The following is a 21201-nucleotide window of genomic DNA, read 5'->3' as shown; positions in this document are numbered from 1 at the left end:
GGACGTGGAGGTGAAGAAGTAGGACGAAGAGGACGACAAGGACAAAGAGGAGCAAGAGGAGGACGAGGGGGGGGGGGGGGGGGGGGGGGTAAAAAGAGTAAGAAATAGAATTGCTAATGACATCAGAGCTACAATAGTGGACCATGTAATCAACCGTGAAATGACCCTGAGGGAAGCTGGCCAACGGGTTCAGCCTAACTCGAGCAGCTGTAGCAAGCATCATAAGGACATTTTGAAATGAGAATCAGTTAGCACAGTCACTTTGCATTAAAATTTGTAGCACTGCCATATGCTGATGAGAAACACAACAATACCACAGATGTAAAATTCCAGAAGATATTTTCCCCAGTGCCTTCGACTAGAGGACATTTCATGTGATGTAGACAAAATTTTGTGGCCAGAGCCAGAGAGACGACACGATGTAGACTGATTTCTTTTTTTTCCTCAGTGAAATTACTATTTTGTTTTGACTTGGAAGTAAACATTTGTGTTTGTTTTGATGTGTGTGAATAAACACCAGTACTTGAAGTTTGGATCCCTGTATGCTTATGGATCTATGACAAAAGTATGAGCTCAAACTGACATAGCCTACCTTGTGCACAGAGAAAGCAAAAGCCAGATGTGTTTTTTATTCATACCGTCAGTGTGCAGTTGGTGCATTGTGTGCATATTAATGTGATGTCTTGTGTTAACTGTTGGATAAAAAAATACCATTTTTACAAAGGTGTGGAGAGTTAAGCAAGGGTTATTTGCTTTTACAAGAAAACTACAATGTTTTGCTGATTGGGTGAAGAGTTTTCTTATTTGTGTGTAGAGTTTTGCAAAAATAGCCAATAGTTACAAAAAATGTGCTTAAACCATCAGAAAAAACTGTAATACACCCCTTCTCTGGATCAAAAGCAGTTCAATGACATGAAAATGAAAGGCTTACAGCACCAGGTATTCCCAGGCAGTCTCCCATCCAAGTACTAACCAAGCCCAGCCCTGCTTAGCTTACGAGATCAGGCGAGGTCAGGCGTGCTCAGGGTGGTATGGCCGTAAGCTGCTGCCCACAGCACAATGTGTCAATTTATGGAATCAAGTGATGAGGTGGCCAGTACCTGAAGTTACGAACACAATCCTATAACCCTACCTGCATGCTTGCCTAATACCCTAACCCAAAGACTCAGTTTAGCATTTATCCAGCAGCACAGGCCCTGGATTTTTGAAGATGGCCTCAGGAACCAGCACAGGGCCTGGTGTGGTGTAGTTAGCCTCGGCCAGCAGCACTGGCCCTGGTGTGTTGTAGGTGGCCTCAGCCAGCAGAACAAGACATTGGTGAAAACAGCCAAAAGCAATGTGGTTAATGTGCCCTCATTAATGGGCAGCTGCTTTGGGTCTTTTAATACACCCCTTCTTCATTATATAGAGGCAGGTGGTGGAACAAATCGAGCCAACTTCTTGGCCATCCCAAAGAAAACTGCTAGAAACATTTGGTTTCATTAGTCATTTACATCCTCTAATTGTACTCAAATACTCAAAAGGGAATGTCTGGCCAGTTGACAGTGCAAATGTTCTTCTGAAGATTGCTGCTATTTCTTCTCTAAGTTGTGCTTCAGACCAGTCAGATGTAAAGGAGATCTTCCCAATAAGGCCATCTTGTGCTAGTTTTGCTCTTGAATCTCCTCTCGGTATGAGAAACGTTGATGCTGAAGACAAGGGCAAGCACACAACATCTTTTGTATAGTGTTTGCAGGTCTTGTTTTTTCTCACAAAATGTGAGCGCATAGTATGAGCTTGAGGAACTGATGGGAGAGGAACCTGAAATGAATTCAAACACAGATACAGATAGACACCTATGCATTACAATACATCCGTAGTGTTTCTGTTATCTGTTCATTAAAAAACAAAAACAACAACAAAAAACAAACAAACTGTAGACTCAGACCATCTTACTATTGTCTACCCATTACACAGAAAACTGAACCTTTTGTATCTTGTAGATTAGCATTCGGTGATTATTGGTCAAATTGGTGATTCAGTCCCCAGGTGCTCTAATCTACAGCTCCCAATGGGTTTATCTGAGTATGACTGTGTGTGAATGTTGGACAGAAAAAGTGCTTGTATTAATCTGTGCCTGTGAATGGGTAAATGAAATCTGTTGTATAAAGTGCTTTGAGCACTCAATTAGAGTAGAAAAGGCCTGCAGTTAGGGCAGTGTGTATTTGGACCATAACAAGTTTTATTTTGTTGCCCGTTTACTGAAACATTTTCCAATCATAATTATATCATGAACATGATGTGCAGACTCAGCTTTAATTTAGGGTATCCATATTGAAATGATGATGTCATTACCAATTAAGCAGATAAAAGGCCTGGAATTGATTTGAGACGTAGTGTTTTCATTTTGAAAATTTTACTGCGAACAGACAACATGCGGTCAAAGAGAACATAACAGAAAGAAAATTAAGAAATTCATATAGCCACAACTTACCATCAAAACAATGAAAAATATTGACATAAAATTTATTTTGCAACACCACAGAACAAATGATAGCGTATAATATGAAATGATAGATGGATAGAAAGGCTAGAATGGGCTTAACAAAAAAACAAAACAAAAAAAACATCTAGTAAAAGCCAGCAAAATTTTGGAAAAACATTCTTTGGACAGATAAAACCAAGATCGACCACTACCAGAATGATGGCAAGAAAAAAAGTATAGAGAAGGTATGGAACGACTCATGATCCCAAGCATACCACATCATCTGTAAAACATGACAGAGGCAGTGTGATGGTTTGGGCATGCATGGCTGCCAGTGGCACTGGTAGTGTTTACTGAATATGTGACACAGGACTGAAGCAGCCGAATGCGTTCAGAGACATACTTGTCTGTCTGCTTAAGTCCAGCTAAAAGTAGTCACATTGATTGGGCAGCATTTAATAATAAAGATGGACGATGACCCAAAACATACAGTCCAAGCACCCCACAACTTTATTAAAGTAAAGAAATAGAATATTCTTGAATGGCCAAGTCAGTCACTGGATTTTAACACAATAGAGCATACATTTCACTTGTTGAAGACTAAATTTAGGAAAGAAAGGCCCACAAACAAACAGCAACTGAAAGCCAATGCAGTAAAGGCCTGGCAGAGCCTTAGTAAGGAGGAATGCCAGCATCTGGTGGTGTCCATGACTTCAAGACTTCAGGCTGTCATTGCCAACAAAGGGTTTTGAATAATAGAAATAGAAATGATCGTTTTATTTTCAGTTATTTAATTTGTCTAATTACTTTAGAGCCACTGAAATGATAGGATTGTGTTTACAAATTACTTTTTCCCCTCACATTTTTATGCAATCATTTCGTCCAACCCATTGAATTAAAACTTAAAGTCTGCACTTCAACTGCATTGGAGTCATTTCACTTTTAATTCATTCTGGTAATGTACAGAAGCAACATTAGACAATGTGTCTGTATCCAAATATTTATGAACCTGACTGTATATCAAAACCTGTCAGCTAAATGATATGTGTAAGAAGGCCTACCGAGCGGTATGGAGATGGCAGGTCTACTTGGTCCAGGTGCATTGCTGGATTCCTAAGGAAACATTTACATCAAGAACGACTGTTACCTACCAAATAAATAAATACAGTTGTATGATGTTCGATCTCTGTCTGCTGCCTACCAAATGAAATAATTGAGGACTGGCTAAGTAATTTAGCTTTGCTAGTTTTGCTAACACTGCTATCAACCCGTCCAAAATGCTATATAATAAACTTACCAAGTGCTGCGGCGTTTGTGAGGTTGAGGGTGCACTACCGCTGAATCATTGGATGGCCGACAAAACGGCTCTTCCAATGTTTTCAGCTGGACATGCTGGTAGGGAATAGGTGAAGCAGCTCATGACAGTCAAAAGTGACCGTGAGAGGAGCGCACACACACAACCTGACCTCAACCGGCACACTTTAGCGCGGGAGGTTTTCTTGAAGCTTTTATTTTGGTATTTCCCTCTGACCCGTACAAAAAATTTGGATATTAGCTAAATATTTAGTTTCCCGTAACATTTAGATTTAACATTTAACATTTAGATTTATATATAATATTTACATTTAACATTTAGATTTATATATAATATTTACATTTAACATTTAACTATAATATTTACATTTAACATTTAACATTTAAATATAATATTTACATTTAACATTTAGCATTTAGATTTAACATTTAAAATTCAGTTTTAAATATAAAAAGTTGCAAATATTTTACTAAATGTTGTAAAAAATGACTCGAAAAAACATGTTTTTGTAAGATTTAGAGCTAAATGTGGAAAAATGTTGCCGTTAATTTCAGCATGTTTCAGTTTACAAACGGCGCCCCATACATAGGCTGTATCCCAATTCAGATCGTCTGCAGCCTTAAAGTACGCAGCCTTAACGGTCCACAAGGGCTGCGTACTCAAAGACCACTAAGGCCGGAAGTGCGAGTGTAACCAACTTTAAGGTATAAAGGTGAATTACAGCGCAATAATTACTTGGGCTCGTAATAAGACCCTGGCCAGAATCAGAAGACACCAAATTCGTATGGAGCCAAAGTATTGAGCAGCAATAATGACCTGGACATAATGTTAACTTTTGAGTAGCCACTCTTGTATTGTTACAAGGTATAACAGATATTTGTCCAATTTGTACAGATAAAGAAAAAAAATAAAATAAAATAAAATAAATAGTGTGCACACTCAAACAAAATAAAAGTACTCGTTGGGGCCCTTTAAGAATTTAGAGTTAAGCTGGCGATAGCCAACTTCAAAGGTCCTTGTGAGTGTAATTGGAATGTATGAGTGTGTGGTGTGTATCTTCTTTTGGGGTAGATCGTCCTCAAAGTGTTTGGCTCGCCATCTATCACAACCGGAATATCGTCCTGGTCCTTGGACTTCTCTGTCCTCTCCAAAAAAACCTGACCTATAATCCAGGTCATAAAATGTACATTCTAATCAGTCTGTTTCAGATGCATTGTTTAAGGTTAAAATACAAAATCAAAATATTGCATCAACCTCATATTCATTGCATTAACATCTTAAATCTTATCAAATCTCACAGTTCTGTTGTACAACATTCAATTTTCAAGTATATCAAATATGAGAACTAAACATCTAAGTTGCTCAAATTTCTCTATTCACGTAAACATTAATTAAACAATACTTATGGTAAGTAACCATTGACATTCAAAATACAATACACCATAACAAATTCAGAACTATGTGCAAATAAGCAACAAAATATACATGTGAGTTCAGTTCAGAGGTATTAAAGCAGTGTGCTTAATTTCTCCACACTATAGGCCTATTCGTGAGAGAGAAATGCACTAAAAATTACCCTCTAGATTACTTTAAACTCACAGTGAACTGACTAAAACTAGCTTTAGAGCGGCTAAGAACATGTTGCTCACCGTTGCTCTGTTTCACAAAAGCCCAACACACACTGGTGTCGGAATTGCAGCAGCTCTCCGGATGAAAGGTGAGTGGTTAGCCTGTGAGACGCCAAGCTAGCATTAGCGTGATCACGACGGTAAGGCTCTACAACTTTTTTTCCTTCGGAATAACACTTCTCTTACCGACGTTGCTTCTCTCCTTCATCCAGCCACTCGACTCCGAATTTCCAGCAGGTAAGTATGCTGGCTTCCTTTCCTCTCAATTCTGAGTTTTTCCCTCTCTTTTGTCCGTGGATTTCTCGGTTTGAGTATCAGATGCCTCCACTCCTCTTGCTGAGATGAGAAAAAACCCGGGAACTCCATGCACTTTCACCTCACTTCCTGGCTGACAGGGTCAATGCGGCCTGGGTAGGCTCTGATTGGTTGCTGAGCTAGTTGCCCTCACGTGGGGTGAACTGAGAGGTGCATTCAATGGTCATAGGAAATATGACGCTTTGTTGGTGTGGACAGTTAAAATAAAGAGAATAAATACTCTTTCTTCTCTATTATTGGTGTAAATGTGTTGTTTTTTCCATCTGGGCTACACGAGGCTTCTGAAATGGGACGGTCTAGCCTCCGTTGCGCTGCCCAGGTTGCCTAGCAACCATGATACTAACAGCTAACGTTTCGTACAGCTTTGTTTGACAGAAATGAAGGAGAAAATCTTTTGTTCATTTGTTTGTTTGTTTCTACATGAGCTTTGATCATTCTCTGTAAGATTAAGGTCAGCTATTGAACAGCGTATATTTTAAAGTAAAGGCTTTAAAACCAAGTTAGTACAAACGTCACTAATGTCATATAACTTTCCCGACATGTGGCCAACAGTAATGTTTTAATGTTCTTCGTTATTAAATATTTGCACATAAATAAGTGACATGATATTCAGTACTTACTCAAAGTTTGCTCTTCGGGCGCCCCTCATCCGCCGTTGTTTTCCGCCAAAATTATCCACACCCACCGCTGTGCTATGCATTCTGGGATATGTTGGGCCACGAAGTCTACACCGCCACATCCTTAAAATTCAGGGAAATGAAGGACGCATTTGAGGGCCGCATTTCGAGCAGCCTTCGAAGTGGGACAGCCTTCGTCGCGTCGCTGTGACGTAATTGGCCTTAAAATGCGCCTTTAAGGCTGCAGACCCTGAATTGGGATACAGCCATAGCCTAACATATGAAACAGGAAAAGACGGCCGTGTAATCCCTTTATTTCCCTTGAGAGAGAAATGGATCTGAAACCACAGAAACCAGAGTGTTTGCAGACACACAGATAATGAAGACATGCTGCTCGGAAATGCTAGATACAGATAAAAATGGAGTGTGTGTGTGTGTGTGTGTGTGTGTGTGTGTGTGTGTGTGTGTGTGTGTGTGTGTGTACTGAGCCAAGATTGCGAAACAGCCTAACTGCCTCAGTAATTATGGACCTTATAGTCCTTACAAACACTGTTTCACTAACCTCAGTAAACATTTTACATACATATGTCACTGCTGTATAATTTACAGCAAACGCCGTGAACGCAGCGGTGCACGAGCCACTGCAGTGGAGCTCACGTACAGCTTTGTGGGCTCAAAATGTGGTTATAAATATTTTGTACTTGTACTTTTGTATGTGTAAAAAGAATTTGTGTGTGTGTGTAAAAAAGATTTGTATGTGGACTTAGCCAAAAAAAACGTGTGAATCTCTGCAAGTTACAAGTACGAATTTTGACCCTATTTTTCTTCCTTTCATCTGATTGGTCAATGTCATGTCAATCAGAAAATACTTCTCAGTATTCACTTATCAGCATTCAGTCAAACGTTCATTTACGGGTGTAGTTAAAAAACTGCTAATAACTGACTTTCCACAGCAGTTGTTTGGTCGGACACAGTAAGAGATGTAATCTGTTACTCTTCGTGTGAGAAAGAAGGTGTCTCTGAGATGTACTAATAGTGTGTTAGTTCCAAATAGTAAATTAGTGAATGTATTTCATGGCAGTTTGATTATTCTGGGACAAACAGTGCAGTCTTCCTCAAAGCATCACTGTGAATATAATCATATAATGTTAAAAATATAATAACAGTCTTTTTATTATTGGTCAATGAAATAAATAAATCCTCTTTATTATCAGAGTGAAAACAGACTTCCACAAACGAACGTCAACTGATGACTCCATAAATATTCAGCCCTTCAAAGGTGACTGACCTACTTCAACAACCAAAATCACATATTTCTGGAAGGTCCACTCACTGGTTATTCAGCATGCCAGGCTACAGTTACACCATGCAGACAAAAGAGCACTCGGAGCAAGTTAAAGGGAAGTTTATTCAAAAGTAGAAGTCTGGGAATGGAGACAGAGGAGTTCACTTAAATCTGTCATTATGAAACGGAAGCAATCAAATCTGCCTAAATCTGACACTCAAAGGTAAACTGGATACCTGGCTGACCATCACGTTCACGACCAGGTGAGGACGGATCAAAGATCAGGAGTCGATTTCAGGCTTGGGCTTGCTTTCATCATATTAGTCCAATCCAATCCAACTTTATTTATAGAGTACGTTAAAACCAACATGGTTGAACAAAGTGCTTTCCATCACAAAAACTGAGATAAAAGTAAAAAAAAACATAAACAGACAAAGAAAGTGAAATAACAATAAAATAAATACACAAATGAAAAAAAAAAGATTTAAAAATTAAATCCTTAAATATATTAAATATTAAAACTAGTGCTGTCAGCGTTAATCTCGTTAAAATGACGTTAACGCCACGCGGCAAATCTCCGTTAGTGAATTAACGCAGATCGTGTGGTTGTTTGATGACAACAGAAAAAAGTTGCATCTAAGAACACGTTTTTTTCTTACTGATGCTCATTAGTGAAACACAAAGATATTAGACTAGTGATGGTAAATTTGATTCTTTTTACTGAATCGAGTTTTAATGAGTCACTCACCAAAGTGAATCGGTTTTTTGAGTCATTTGATTCACTGAGTCAGTTGACCAGAGTGTGCAAAAAATGTACATTTTCACTCAAACTTAATTTGTTTCTCTTTTCATGTGAATCCTACTGCTCAGATGAATGATTAAAAAAAAACCCAAAAAACTATTTTATAGAGCAAAAAAAGAGCAAAAACATTTCTAAAATTCAGCAATTTCCTATCAAAATTGCTTAATAAACATTTATTTTGTTTATCTTTATTTTATTAGTATTTTCCTTAAATGTGTTAAATATATATTTTCTCATCTAAATGTCCACTGAAATGTGAGCCAGGGGGCGGTAATGCGCCTTAACATTGGTTGCAAACCAAGAAGAAGAAGAAGCTGTGAGCCAGGAGGGAGTGGGTGAGTAGCTCAAATGTGCTGTTAGCATGTTAGCAGAGCGATGCTACTGTGAACCGAGGAGCTATTTTCTTGATGTGAGCTTCTACTCAGGGTTTTTTCTTCCAGTTCAGAGCAGAAATGTTTTTGTTAAGATACTGGATGTTGTGTTTTTCTCCACAATTTTAATTATAAGCTAGATACATTGCTGCTAACAGCAACAGGGATGAGTCAGTGAGTCAGTTGGACTTGTGAATCATGATTCATGAGTCAGTAAAGTGATTCTCGAGTATTGAACGATTCGTTCATGATTCGCGCATCACTACATTAGACAAAAATGAAACTTTAGACCCTCTCTTCCCCCCCAACAGAAGTCAAAGGGATCTTCCAGGAATAGTGACACTATTTTCTGGAGAAGTGATTGGTCAGTACGTCGTGATTTCATACCTGCTGATCTCTAATCTGGAACCTAAACGGCACCAGCAGAGTAAAAGACACTTAACAGCTAAATTGAATCAAGCATAAAAACATGTTAGGCATCAAGACAAGTCATATTATCTGTGAATTTCCCTTTTTGTGATTGGTCAGATGCTGCCAACACCTCCCTTTCCTTGTGAAGGTGCATGAGAAACCCTGGATTAACTTTGCTAACCAGCGGTTATCCTGATCACGATTGTTAGTGTAAGTGAATCCAGATGATGGAAAGAAAACCTGGGCATGCTGAAATCACTTCGTAGTATATGCCCCAGGGTTCAAAGGCCATCCAGTCGCACCATAACAAGAACATGGGAACACTAATGTTGTTTCTCCTTTTACAGTCATAATCTGCATTCATGGATGTTAAAAATGATTTTGTTAGAAATGTATTTTGAAACAGAAGAGGTATTTCAGTTAAGATAACACAGAACTACTTCAGTGACAGTGGACGAGATCTTTCCACTGCTGTGCAGTCCAGATGTGCAGCTCACAGACTGATGGCAACCTCTCAGAAAACACGAGTTACAGTAGTAGTGATAAACAGTGAGACAAAGATCCTCTGCTGAAGCAGAAAAGGTTTTATATATTTCCTATGTAACCTGCAGGGGTGATTCTCAAGTCTGTTGGAGCCCAGGCAAAAAGGGACAGGGACACCTGACAGCCCAGTGTGCCCAGCAGAGCTGACATGAGGGCTGTTTCAACTGAATCACACACTCTGCTTGCCAGAGGTGAGTGAGTGGAGTCATGTGGGGTCCCTTTAGGGAAGTCAGGTCCAGCGTACCGCCACTGCAGACTCTGCACATTATCGCTGCTGTAGTCTCAAATTTGTGCAAACAGTGCATTGTGGGTTGTGTTGCATCCGAATCTGCTGGCAGGCATCTTTTTCTCAATCCTGCCAAACTCCGCCCCTTTCATGTAAGCGTGCAGGGAAGACCCTGGGTTAGAGAGCTGATAACAAACTCTGTGTGACAGTTTATCCTGATAACAAACGTTAGGGTAAGTGAATCCAGATGATGGAAAGATAGCCCGGGTCTGTTGATGAGTCTCCACTTAAACACTGACTTTGTTTGTGTTTCCTGGAGTCCCGTCAGTCCTGTAAACCAGCGTCCCCAACCTTTTTTGTGCCACGGACCGGTTTATGACCGACAATATTCTCAAGGACCGGCCTTTAAGGTGTCGAGGATAAATACAACAAAATAAAACCAGTACCGCTGCCAAAAAAAGAAGAGTTATTCAAAACACATGGGAAAAGACCCAGGGAAACAGAGTTAACGATAAAAAAGATTTAAAAAAATAACGCTTAAAAATTCATAGTTTTTAATTAAAACATTTTAATTAATTAAAATAAAATATTAAAAAAAAAAAAAAAAATTTAAACTCTACCACCAACAAAAATAGAAAAATAAAAATAATAATAAATGATGATAAGATGTATTTATTGTGTTGCTCTTTGTTTGTTTTCTCTTCTGTTTTTTTTCTCCATACAGGTGATCCAGGTGTTTGTTTTTCTTTTTGTTCCTTCCCCCCTTTCTCATCATCTCTTCTGCCCTCTGTTTTTCTTTCTCTCCCTCTCTTTCTTTCATTCTTTCCTTCTCCCTGTCCTATCCCCCAGTCATGTCTGTCCCGTCTGTAACAACCGATAATAAAATAAAATAAATACACAATTATAATAAAGGTCAATCAAATGGACCAACATGGCATCTTTCTTGGCCTTCAAACAACAATTCTGATGGCTAAAGATCCAAATGGGACAGGCAAAAAAATAAATGAATAAATAAATGATGATAACCATGTGCAGCTTCTCTCGTCTTCCATTTTTCCATGATATGTTTCACTCTACATCAGACACGTGTTAAAGTGTGTTGGCTGCATATTAAGTTCAAAATGCTGATGAGCTCTGATCCAGTTGACTGATATACTCTGCTCTACATCCTGCACTGAAATATGAGGATTGTGTGTTTATTAAAATTTAAAATCATCATGGAGTCATTGACAGAAGAGCATCAACGTTCAGCCTGTTAAATTAGATTTAGATATTTTTATTTCAGAAATGATTCCTAACAAAAATGGAGAATATAAAAACACAATCAAAGCAGTAACGTCCATATTATGAAGTGTTTGCTGTATCAGACAATCATGTTTATTCACAACAATGAAAACAATATAGTGCAGATGAACATGGTGCTGTAATGAATCTGCTCTTAAACACAATAACAAAATACATTTTCCAAGAGAGATGATAATGATTCACATCAGAGTGAAGAACGAATACATTTACAACTGGTTTCTAACATTTATTATAGATCGAACTGATCACTGATAGAAACAGAAGAATATTCAAAATGATACTCTGAGAGATACATGAATGAGATATGGATAAACATCAAATCACATAAAACAAAAAAGCACATAATCATTATAACTGAAATAAAATATGAGCAGAAATAAACAAGAATTAAGTCGAAAGATAGAAAAAGGCAAAATGTTTAAAATATATAATCATATAAGAGACTGAACCGTCCAGTCAGGTCACAGATTCATATCTACAATAATATTTTTGTTTGTTTTTGTTTTGATTTCTTCACTTCTATGTATTATTATTATTATTATTATTATTATTATTATTATTATTATTATCATTATTATTATTGTTATTATTATTATTATTATTATTGTTATTATTATAAGCATATTAAGTGTGTGTCTGAGCTGAAAGCTGCTCTCCTCTCCTGGTTTTCTGTGTCACACAGACCACAACAACACAAAGCATCACCTGCAGACTGCTGAGCAGTATCCACCTGACTCTGTAGAAGGTCGAGTAAACCCCAAAGGGCTCTCTGTAGATCAGAACAAATTTTTCTGCTGACACACACTCATACTTTAAATTATAACCTGCACACACATACTCTCCTGCATCTTCCAGTGAGACATTAGAGATTATCAGGCTGCCATCGGAACAAGTGATTCTATTGTCACTGCAGAACTTAACATCGAACACAATTTTGTCTTCTGTTTGGATCAACTTAATGAACAAAAAGCCCGCAGGACTATTTTTCCAATCATCAGAGCATCTGACAGTGACTTCATCTCCCTCTGAGAAAACCTTTACTGCAGGTGGACCAAATTTAGGGCACACCAAAAGCAAGTACTCATCTTTTACTGTTTCACCTACACAGTAGTAATTACCTGAATCATTTAACATTAGTGATGGAAATACCAGTGAGAAGTTTCGACCAATTTCTTGATCAGTATTGTAGGAATCTGCATTCTTCATCCAAACTGGGGGCTGGTCATGAATGGGGTCCATGAAGGGACACTCCAGCACAGCTGTGTCTCCCTCTGAAGCATAACGTAGCTTTATTTCTTTGGTCAAATGTACAGCGTAAGTGCTCACACACTGCTGTTGGTTCATCACCAGGCAGATGTAAGACGTTTGTTGTTCATTGAAGACATGAAGAAGTGATGTGTTTGTCACCTCCAGGAAACTTTCTTGGACTTTATTCACCTTCAAAATTGTTTTGTCTTCAAATCTACTCAGCATGGCTTGTTCCCGCTCCTCGTAATGTCTGATCCAACGCACCGTCAGATTCTCACCTGCTCCTTTACATTGTACGTCTACAGTGTCTTCAAGACTTATGATAGATTCTTCCCTCCTTACTGTCTTACACACAGTCAGGCTGATGTTTCTCTCATATGTCACGCTGCCCTGAGTCCAGCACACTTCTTGGTACAGTCCAGAGTCTGAGTGGGTCAGGCTGTTGAGAGTAAATGAAGGAGAACCATGAAATGTCTCAGGAAATGAGAGTCGTCCTGTCAGGTCTTCATGTACTGTGAAGTTTCTGTTCCAGGGGTCAGAGATGTTCCACAGGACCAGAGTATCTTCACCAACACGTCTGGAGGTGATGCAGGAGCTGTTTTGATCTGGGAGCTTGAACTGTAAAGACTCTCCTTCTTCTCTTATGGCGATAAATTCTTCTGCATGAATGTTGCTGATGAGAGTGAACAGCAGGGAGAAGCAGAGCTGTGCGACTGCAGCCATCCTGCTCAGAGGTCTCGTGGTGAGTGTCGTACAAGCACTGACACTGCTCGCTTCATGAGCTTCCTGTTTGTGGTTGGAGGAGGAACGCCACTTCTTTATCACATCATCAAGGAACACTTTGAAGCATTTGGCTCGATATCACGCCGTATATCTGCTTTCACTCTTCACAGGCCAAAGTGTGGACACGTTTTTTTATACTTCGTTGCATGGGTCCAGGGGTATCAAACATGTGGCCTGGAGCACAGAACCGGCCAGTCACAGTGTCCAATCTGAACCATTACAAGTGAGATAATGTCAGCTTTACCACACAGCCATGAATATTATGAAAATGTAAAAGTCCTTTCTAAACTATTAATAGTTTTTTTCACAAAAAAGACAGAAAGATGGCGGGGCGCTAGGTCGCAGCAGCCACACCGTGTCCTGTCTTGTCTACAATATCCCGACCATAACTTGAACCTGGTATTTAATACCTACTGCACAATCCACTTCGTATTGTCTCTGTCCTGTCTTCGTGTACAGTAGTCCCTCGCTATAATGCGGTTTACCTTTCGCTGATTCTTTTGTGTGTGTAACACCTGCTTAGTATAGTAGGGTTAAGCTTATAGACTAGATTCGAGAGGAGTAAAATAAATTTGAGAGAATTGAGTGTTGAACAGCCGGCAGATTTATTACAATGTTACAGTGGTGCAATAACCCAATGTAAACAGCATAGAAAATTAACAGAAGATCAACAGAGAAGAGCGCTCTTTTGAAAATAACGACAAAATAAAATAAAATGAGTAGTCTCTTTAGACCTGACTCCTGATGAGCAGGATATTGGGAGTTCAACAGTTTCCCAGAGAAACAATCCGTATCAAGTAAGCAGTTTTTGCTCTTGCTTATCTGAAATCCTGCGATTCGAAGTAATTCAGACTGTAGCTCTACTCCTGCATCCAGAACAGCTGGCCACACTGCTTTTGGATTCGCCAAGAGTTTTCACAGGGTCTGGCTCGCCATCCATATCCAGAACCACTTCAGATCCAGGATCACAAAAAACCAGTCTGCACATACAGTACAGAGCAATAAACAAAATAGTTCTTAACAGTTTTTCTAAATAAAATGAGATCTCATAAAGTTTTCAAAATCAAGTACACTGTTGTTTTAACATTGTTCTGTTTCTATGAATTCCATTTGTATTGATTTACAGCATTACAATCAATTGTATTTATATACCCCTTTTTAAGGCATATGTAATCACATCATGAAATGTTTGTAACGTAACTAGTTTTAAATAACTTATTTACATGTATTAACCTATAACTGAAATGACAAAGTGCAGAAAAAGCATTGGACAACATTTATGGCAACAAAACTGCATCCTGCGTTAGTTTTGCACATTTGTGAAGATGCCCAATCAAATAGACAATAAAATAAAATACGACACTCCATTTCACACACAATTCAAGTACTCCGACTGGTTTTAGCTTTTTTAGACAATACAGACTTCGCACTGTTGCAGTGTTTACCACATGTAAAATTAGCATAAGTTTTCCTGCTAACTTATCATCTCTAGTAACTCACCGGAGTTCCCAAGAAACAAACACACGCTCTGCCTGGTTTTGGTCGAGAGTAAAACACATAAAGGCCTCTGAAAAGTACATAACTTTAAGTTAGAGACTGTTAAAAATACTTTATAACACTTATTTTATACCGAAAGACTCACTGTGTAGCTTGTTAATTGCTCTCGGGTGTCTTGCTCCGTTTTGCCTAGCTTAATGCAGCAACGTGCTTTTGTTGCATTCACTGAACTACGGAAAATCAAAATGTGTTCAAGGGGTGTCGGAAATAATAATACCAGGAAAAAACAAGAAAATACTAGTAACCATGTCTATAGGGGTTACATGTGCAATTTTGCATGTTTTTCTTTTTTTGGGGGGGGGTTAACAACGCATTGCGTTCTGTATCCTGATTGGCTGTAGACCATTGTCAAATCAATCTGGTGCCGTGTCTCCTGTACAGTACAAAATGTGTTCAGCTTGTCAATTTTACATAAATCTTTGATCACTAGCAGTGTGACTCTGAAGTGCTGTACAGTATGTTTGTAAGTCTTCTCCCCAACAAACACAAAAATATCGACGAAACGTTTTGCACCGTCAAAAGGCAGCGGCGGGTGTTTTTGGTTTCATTCTATAATACTGGACTCATTTTTCTATGGAGGACCGCGAGAGCCACGCGCATCGAAATAAAGAATTCTGTGCTTAAATAATGAATTGTAGAATAAATTCTGCATTTGTAAATTTATTTTTGAATTCCAATTTAATAAACTCATTTCAAAATCCATTTCCCTTTCCTGTTCGCTCTGGGATTAGCTGCTGGATTAGCTCTTCGATTAACAACTTCCTCGCGGCTATTCAAATTAGCCACACTGTGGGATGTAAGGAGCTCTCTGATTGGTTGGACAGACACAGGCTTTCTGCCTGGATTTTTCTAGCTCATAGCTTCGCCCTGCTAAGAAGCGTGTGTGCTTGTACAAAGGCCGTTCAGCCTCGGGATTTACACTCGGCTCGACACGGATATGTGAAGAATGAAGGGACCCTGCAGCGAAACGGAGAGCCCAACCTCTGACTGAGTGCCTGTTTTCACAGTCTGACCACCTGTGAAGGTAACGTGCTAACATGGCTAACGCTAGCATCACCGCACATAGCCCCATTATTTCAAGGTCATCTTAGTTTATGAAGGTTTTACGTCGCAGCTGTACGAGCTAGCTACGTGTTTTGTAAGCTGCTCTTCACAAATAAAGCTGGAAGCAGCTCAGACTAGTAGAACCAGCACTGAGGCCTGTTACATTTATACACTGTTAGAGCAACGGCTGCAGCCTACAGCCTTTAAACTAGCGATTAAAATGCTGACAGTAAACTCGTCAGTCCAGATGTTACCACATTACTTTGTGATACTTAGAGTTAAAACAACTGAGACAGGCTGATTAAAATAACAGCTGTCAGTTCTCTCATTCCTTATATCAAGACTGGAGATCACACTACTGATTTCAGTTCATTTAATATGTGAGTGCACAGATTCATTCTCAGCTGGACATAAATGATGATCAAAGGCTGTATATATGACGAATTCATCAAATCCCAGCCTGTAACACAGTGCGCTGAATCTTAGCTTTGAATGTCCAGTATATTCTAATCAGTGCAATTTAAGCATTCACTGAACCTAAAGTATCTATGTCATAGGTGGATTCACAGGTGGTAAGTTTAACACAGAAGGGAAACCCTTCTGACGGGAAGAGCAGTGGAGCAGCCCAGGGAAGTAGTAAATATAAACACAAGTTGCTAAAACTATAATTTATTTTTAAAGAAAGCGCTAAAATACTCTGGCCAGGCAGGAACATGAAGTTAAAAACATTAAAAGTAATTAAAACTATACAGCCAAAATGCAATGGCCTCAGCCATGAAGGTCAAGTCCCATAAAAGTCCAAACGGTGCAGAAACCAACAGGATCGTCGCCGCCCTGTCTGCCTCTTCATTCTGGTGCCAACTAAGAAAGGAGAGAGGGCCAGCAGCAGTCACCATTCTTAGATTCCACTGGAATGTGTGTGTGTGTGTGTGTGTGTGAGTGTGTGTATATATATATATATATATATATATATACACACACTCACACATGAATGAATCATTTAGCTTCAGCAGCATTTCTATTCATCTTATGAATTCCAGTCTAATGTCAATTCACTGTTTGAGTTTGGTCTTAAACTCCAGAGAATACCACCTGGTTCAACAATCTTTTTATCTTATTATTTGCTAAACGGTTTTCTTCTGAGAGATGCTCCTGAGGCTGAAATTGAGCCCAGAGAAACAACAACAAAGTTTGTCTGTGAAGGTTCTCAGTCATCCAGGTCATCATAGCCAAAGGAGCTTGCAAAGAAAAGCGTCTGGACTTCTTTAAGTTACTTGAAGACGTTTCACCTTCATCCGAGAAGCTTCTTCAGTTCTAAGGTCAAATGGTGGAGAGTCCCAGATTTAAACCTAGTGGGAGTTTCCCCCCACAGAGGGACAAAGGACCCCCTGATGATCCTCTAATCGCCTGAGCCAAGGTGTGAAACTGGGTGTGGGTCCCAATCAGCCAGAGTTTCAGGTGAGTTCATTGTGAAACCTGGCCCCACCTTATCATGCGAATTCCTGAGGTCAGATGGTCCAGGATGTGAGTGGGCGTTAAGGCGTCTGGGGAGGGATCTCAAAACTGGATTATAGATGGCAGAGAGTTGGTGTCGTAAACCAACGCCTCTGTTCAAAGATGGTCGCTCACAGTGGACATAGATGCTTCTTTCACTCCTCTTTCAAACCATCTGTCCTCTCTGTCCAAAATGTGAACATTGGCATTCTCAAAAGAGTGACCTTTGACCTTAAGATGCAGATGGACTGCTGAGTCTTGTCCTGTGGAGGTGGCTCTTCTATGTTGTGCCATGTGCTTGTGAAGTGGCTGTTTGGTCATTGGAGAGACCAAACAGCCACTTCACAAGTGCATATATATAAGATATATATATATATGTATGTATGTATAACTGTTGTACAAAACACTTTCCCACACGCAACATGTGTGTGAGAGAGAGAGTATCAGATTATAAAGTCAAAGAAAAAACAACTTTAACATGAAAACAGATTGCGGAGCATCCACACTTCTCAAATCAGTAGTAAATGGCCTGTATTTGTGTAGCGCTTTACTCGTCCCTAAGGACCCCAAAGCGCTTTACACATTCAGTCATCCACCCATTCACACACTGGTGATGGCTGCTGGACACTGGTGTTGGACACCAGTCCAGTTGGCAGTAATAAGGATTATTCTCTGTAAAAGAATATCGACATGTGAATTAGATTAGTTTGATGCTGCCAACACTTTCATGTAACTGCGCTGCTGGTTTAACTCAACTAACGGAAAGATATCCTGGATATGCTGACTTTGCTCCATGGTGTACAGGACTCTGAGACAGCAGCTGGACTGCCTGTTTAGCCTCATGATTAATGTCCACAATGAAAACATTAGTCGAACATCGTGAAGTCTGTATAGGTTTAACAGTGTCGAACAAGCCTGGTACAGTTAAACCTGAGAGTTACTATATGGCGGGAACACCAATATTATCTCTTTTAATAAAGTTTACATGTGTATACACAGGTAACACAAAGATCAGGTGTTAATCTGATTTATTTAATCTCTCTCCTCCTTTTTAATATTAGCTATAATTCAGAAATGGCGACTGAAACGAGTAGATATAATGAATGAAGCCGGTGTACCGTCAGCTGGGGTTATGACAGTTGTGTACCGGCTCTATCACACGCTTTGCTGTGAGACAGACATCCAGGAAATCCACAAAATCAGCACTTCTGCAAAGAGGCTCTATCTTAAAAAAACGCTACATCCTCGGCTAAAAAAATATTAAAAGTGTATTTGGTGACACACAAACAGAGTACTTCAAAGCACAGTTCAGTTATTTTCTACATGTTCATAGTTGTTGTTGTTGAGAAACGCCCACTGAAGGAATGGCCACCAGCCCAAAGCAATGGTTTTGACTCAAACAGCGTTAACCCCGCCCCCTGAGTTTGATGGGTGATGCTGACAGATAAAAATAAATGAAGAACACAGCTGCAGGGTCAGGAGTGCCTAAATGAATTAAATAAATACATCATCAAATAATTAATTAAGTGTTTCAATATAAATAAATAATTTATTAAGTGTTTTAAATGACATGAATGGGCATTTAATTAATTACTGCCACATTTAATTCATTATTAATGTGTATGAATTAATCCATTTTGTCACTCCTGACCCTCCATACTCTTGATCCCTGCATCAGCACTTTGGGGGCATTTAGCCCTAAGAACTAATACTTAGTAAAGCAAAATACACCAAACTTATAATTTAGTAAAGGGGGAGGAGCTACGGAGAATGAGCCTTATCAGTGTGGAGTCCATGCCGTTCTGGCTGGGAAACCCCACACATGCGACATGTACTATCGGTGTCCCACTGATGCCCCACTACAACAGTGACATGTGGAACCTTAGTATTACAAAAATTCCATCTAAATAATAAAAAAATAAAATCTATACAATGCACATTTGAGAAAGTTCACTATGACTCACTCAGTACATTATAGCTCAGCTACATAAGGAGCTTGGAAAGAAAAACATCTGGCATCAGGACATCCAGATGCTTTTCTTCTCCATAAAGGTGTATTAAAAAAAGAACAGCAAATTATAATATTACAGCGGATGTGTGACCTTAAATGTTACTGGCTGAAAAAAGGTCACTGATCAAACTGATTCTTGCTCGCTGAGTGCAAAAAACATTTTAATCAGATTCTCTGCAGGAAAATTTGAAAACATTTCCTCCTAAATTCTCAGTATTCACTTATCAGCATTCAGTCAAACGTTCATTTACGGGTGTAGTTAAAAAACTGCTAATAACTGACTTTCCACAGCAGTTGTTTGGTCGGACACAGTAAGAGATGTAATCTGTTACTCTTCATGTGACTTCTTGAGAAAGAAGGTGTCTCTGAGATGTACTAATAGTGTAATACACTCCAGTTTTTCATCTATTATTACCCCCAGAAATTTATTTTCACTGACTCTTTCAATATCAACACCATTTAGTTTAATCTTAGCATTGTATTTAAAGTACTATTTCCAAATAACATCATTTTAGTTTTATTCAAATTTAATGATAATTTGTTTTTATCAAGCCAGAACTTCACTTTACTTATTTCATTAGTCATATCCTCCAATAAATTCTGCAGATCATCTCCAGAGCAGAAGATGTTTGTATCGTCAGCAAAGAAAACCATTTTTAATACTTTGGACACTTTACAGATGTTGTTAATGTTTAAGTTGAAGAATTTTGGGCCCAAAACTGAGCCTTGGGGTGCACCACAAGCAATGTCCATACATAAGGAGCAACCACCATTTAATTTCACAAGTAGTCATGATTTTGCAAATATTCCACCTTGTAGTGCAGTTTGCACAAATTGTTTTAAAAATGCACTCAGCCTACAAACATTACTGATGAGTCAAGATCTGCACAAACTGACAGAAACACTAAAGCAGCTACACATTTTATTCTTATTGTCATGTATGTCCTATTTATCAGGTGACAGAAGAACCAACACAAAGCTCAGAGAGTAATGGTGACACAAGATCACAGGTGAAATTGGAGGATGACTTGGTGGTTCATGTAGGCAAGTATATTTCTCCCTTTTGTTAATCTTTTTTTTTGTCTTTAGCAAAGACAAAAAGGGGAAAAAAGAAACGGGGCAGGGTTCGGTGGTGGAATCATCCATCCCCACCAATGCCAAAACCAAATCTACGCCCTTGGATTACAGAATACATGCCCCAAAATGTATTTGTAACGTAATCCGTTACGTTACTCAATGAGAGTAACATATTCTGAATACTTTGGATTACTTAATATATTATCATGCTATTTACAACTACATGAATGTACTATTGCTGTGTGATTTGTTACTATTACTGTAGGCTACTCACCACACCAACACCAACTAGATTTTTAAATCTTAATATAAATGAGTAACAGTAGGTGGACATTAGGTAAGGCTGTACTTTTAGCAGCGATCTCGTATAGAAAACTATTCCGCGCGTATATAAAACAGGTCCGCGGCTCTGAACCGTAGTAAAGGGACCTCTGGCTAATATGTCGGGTTCATGTCGGCTCGTAGCTGAAAACTAGCTTTACTTTGTTGTCTGGGTCAACTTTGCTAGCAGAGACAGAGAGAGGCGTTGAAAGGCTGCTCCAACAGAACTTATTGTTTCAGAGGAAAACACGAACACGGTGTACAGTCGAGTCTTAATAGCTTACTTACAACTGGGCTACACTGCCCATGAGGCTACATTCTTTAGGGCTATGCCTGGAACAGTCCGCCTGTTGCTTTTATATTAAATAATTTTTGAACAATAAT

General features: G+C 39.1%; 2 long non-coding RNA genes and 1 pseudogene across 2 annotated transcripts; all 3 read right to left on the bottom strand.

Moving 5' to 3' along the window:
- Positions 1 to 924: 924 nt before the first annotated feature.
- LOC148099785 (5S ribosomal RNA) lies at positions 925 to 1043 on the bottom strand (annotated as a pseudogene).
- Positions 1044 to 4617: 3574 nt separating this feature from the next.
- Positions 4618 to 5733, bottom strand: LOC102779890 (uncharacterized). The gene is made up of 3 exons (XR_437498.3): positions 5594 to 5733; positions 5429 to 5509; positions 4618 to 4941 (listed from the first exon to the last, which is right to left on the bottom strand). It is a non-coding gene; the product is annotated as an uncharacterized LOC102779890 (long non-coding RNA).
- An 8173-nt stretch (positions 5734 to 13906) lies between these two features.
- Positions 13907 to 15005, bottom strand: LOC148099784 (uncharacterized). The gene is made up of 3 exons (XR_015719959.1): positions 14956 to 15005; positions 14814 to 14880; positions 13907 to 14293 (listed from the first exon to the last, which is right to left on the bottom strand). It is a non-coding gene; the product is annotated as an uncharacterized LOC148099784 (long non-coding RNA).
- Positions 15006 to 21201: the final 6196 nt, after the last annotated feature.

This window comes from Neolamprologus brichardi, chromosome 14 (assembly GCF_056152115.1).
Source record: "Neolamprologus brichardi isolate AB-2024 chromosome 14, ASM5615211v1, whole genome shotgun sequence".
In the NCBI taxonomy this organism is placed as follows: Eukaryota; Metazoa; Chordata; class Actinopteri; order Cichliformes; family Cichlidae; genus Neolamprologus; species Neolamprologus brichardi.
This window is presented reverse-complemented; position numbering and strand designations above follow the sequence as displayed.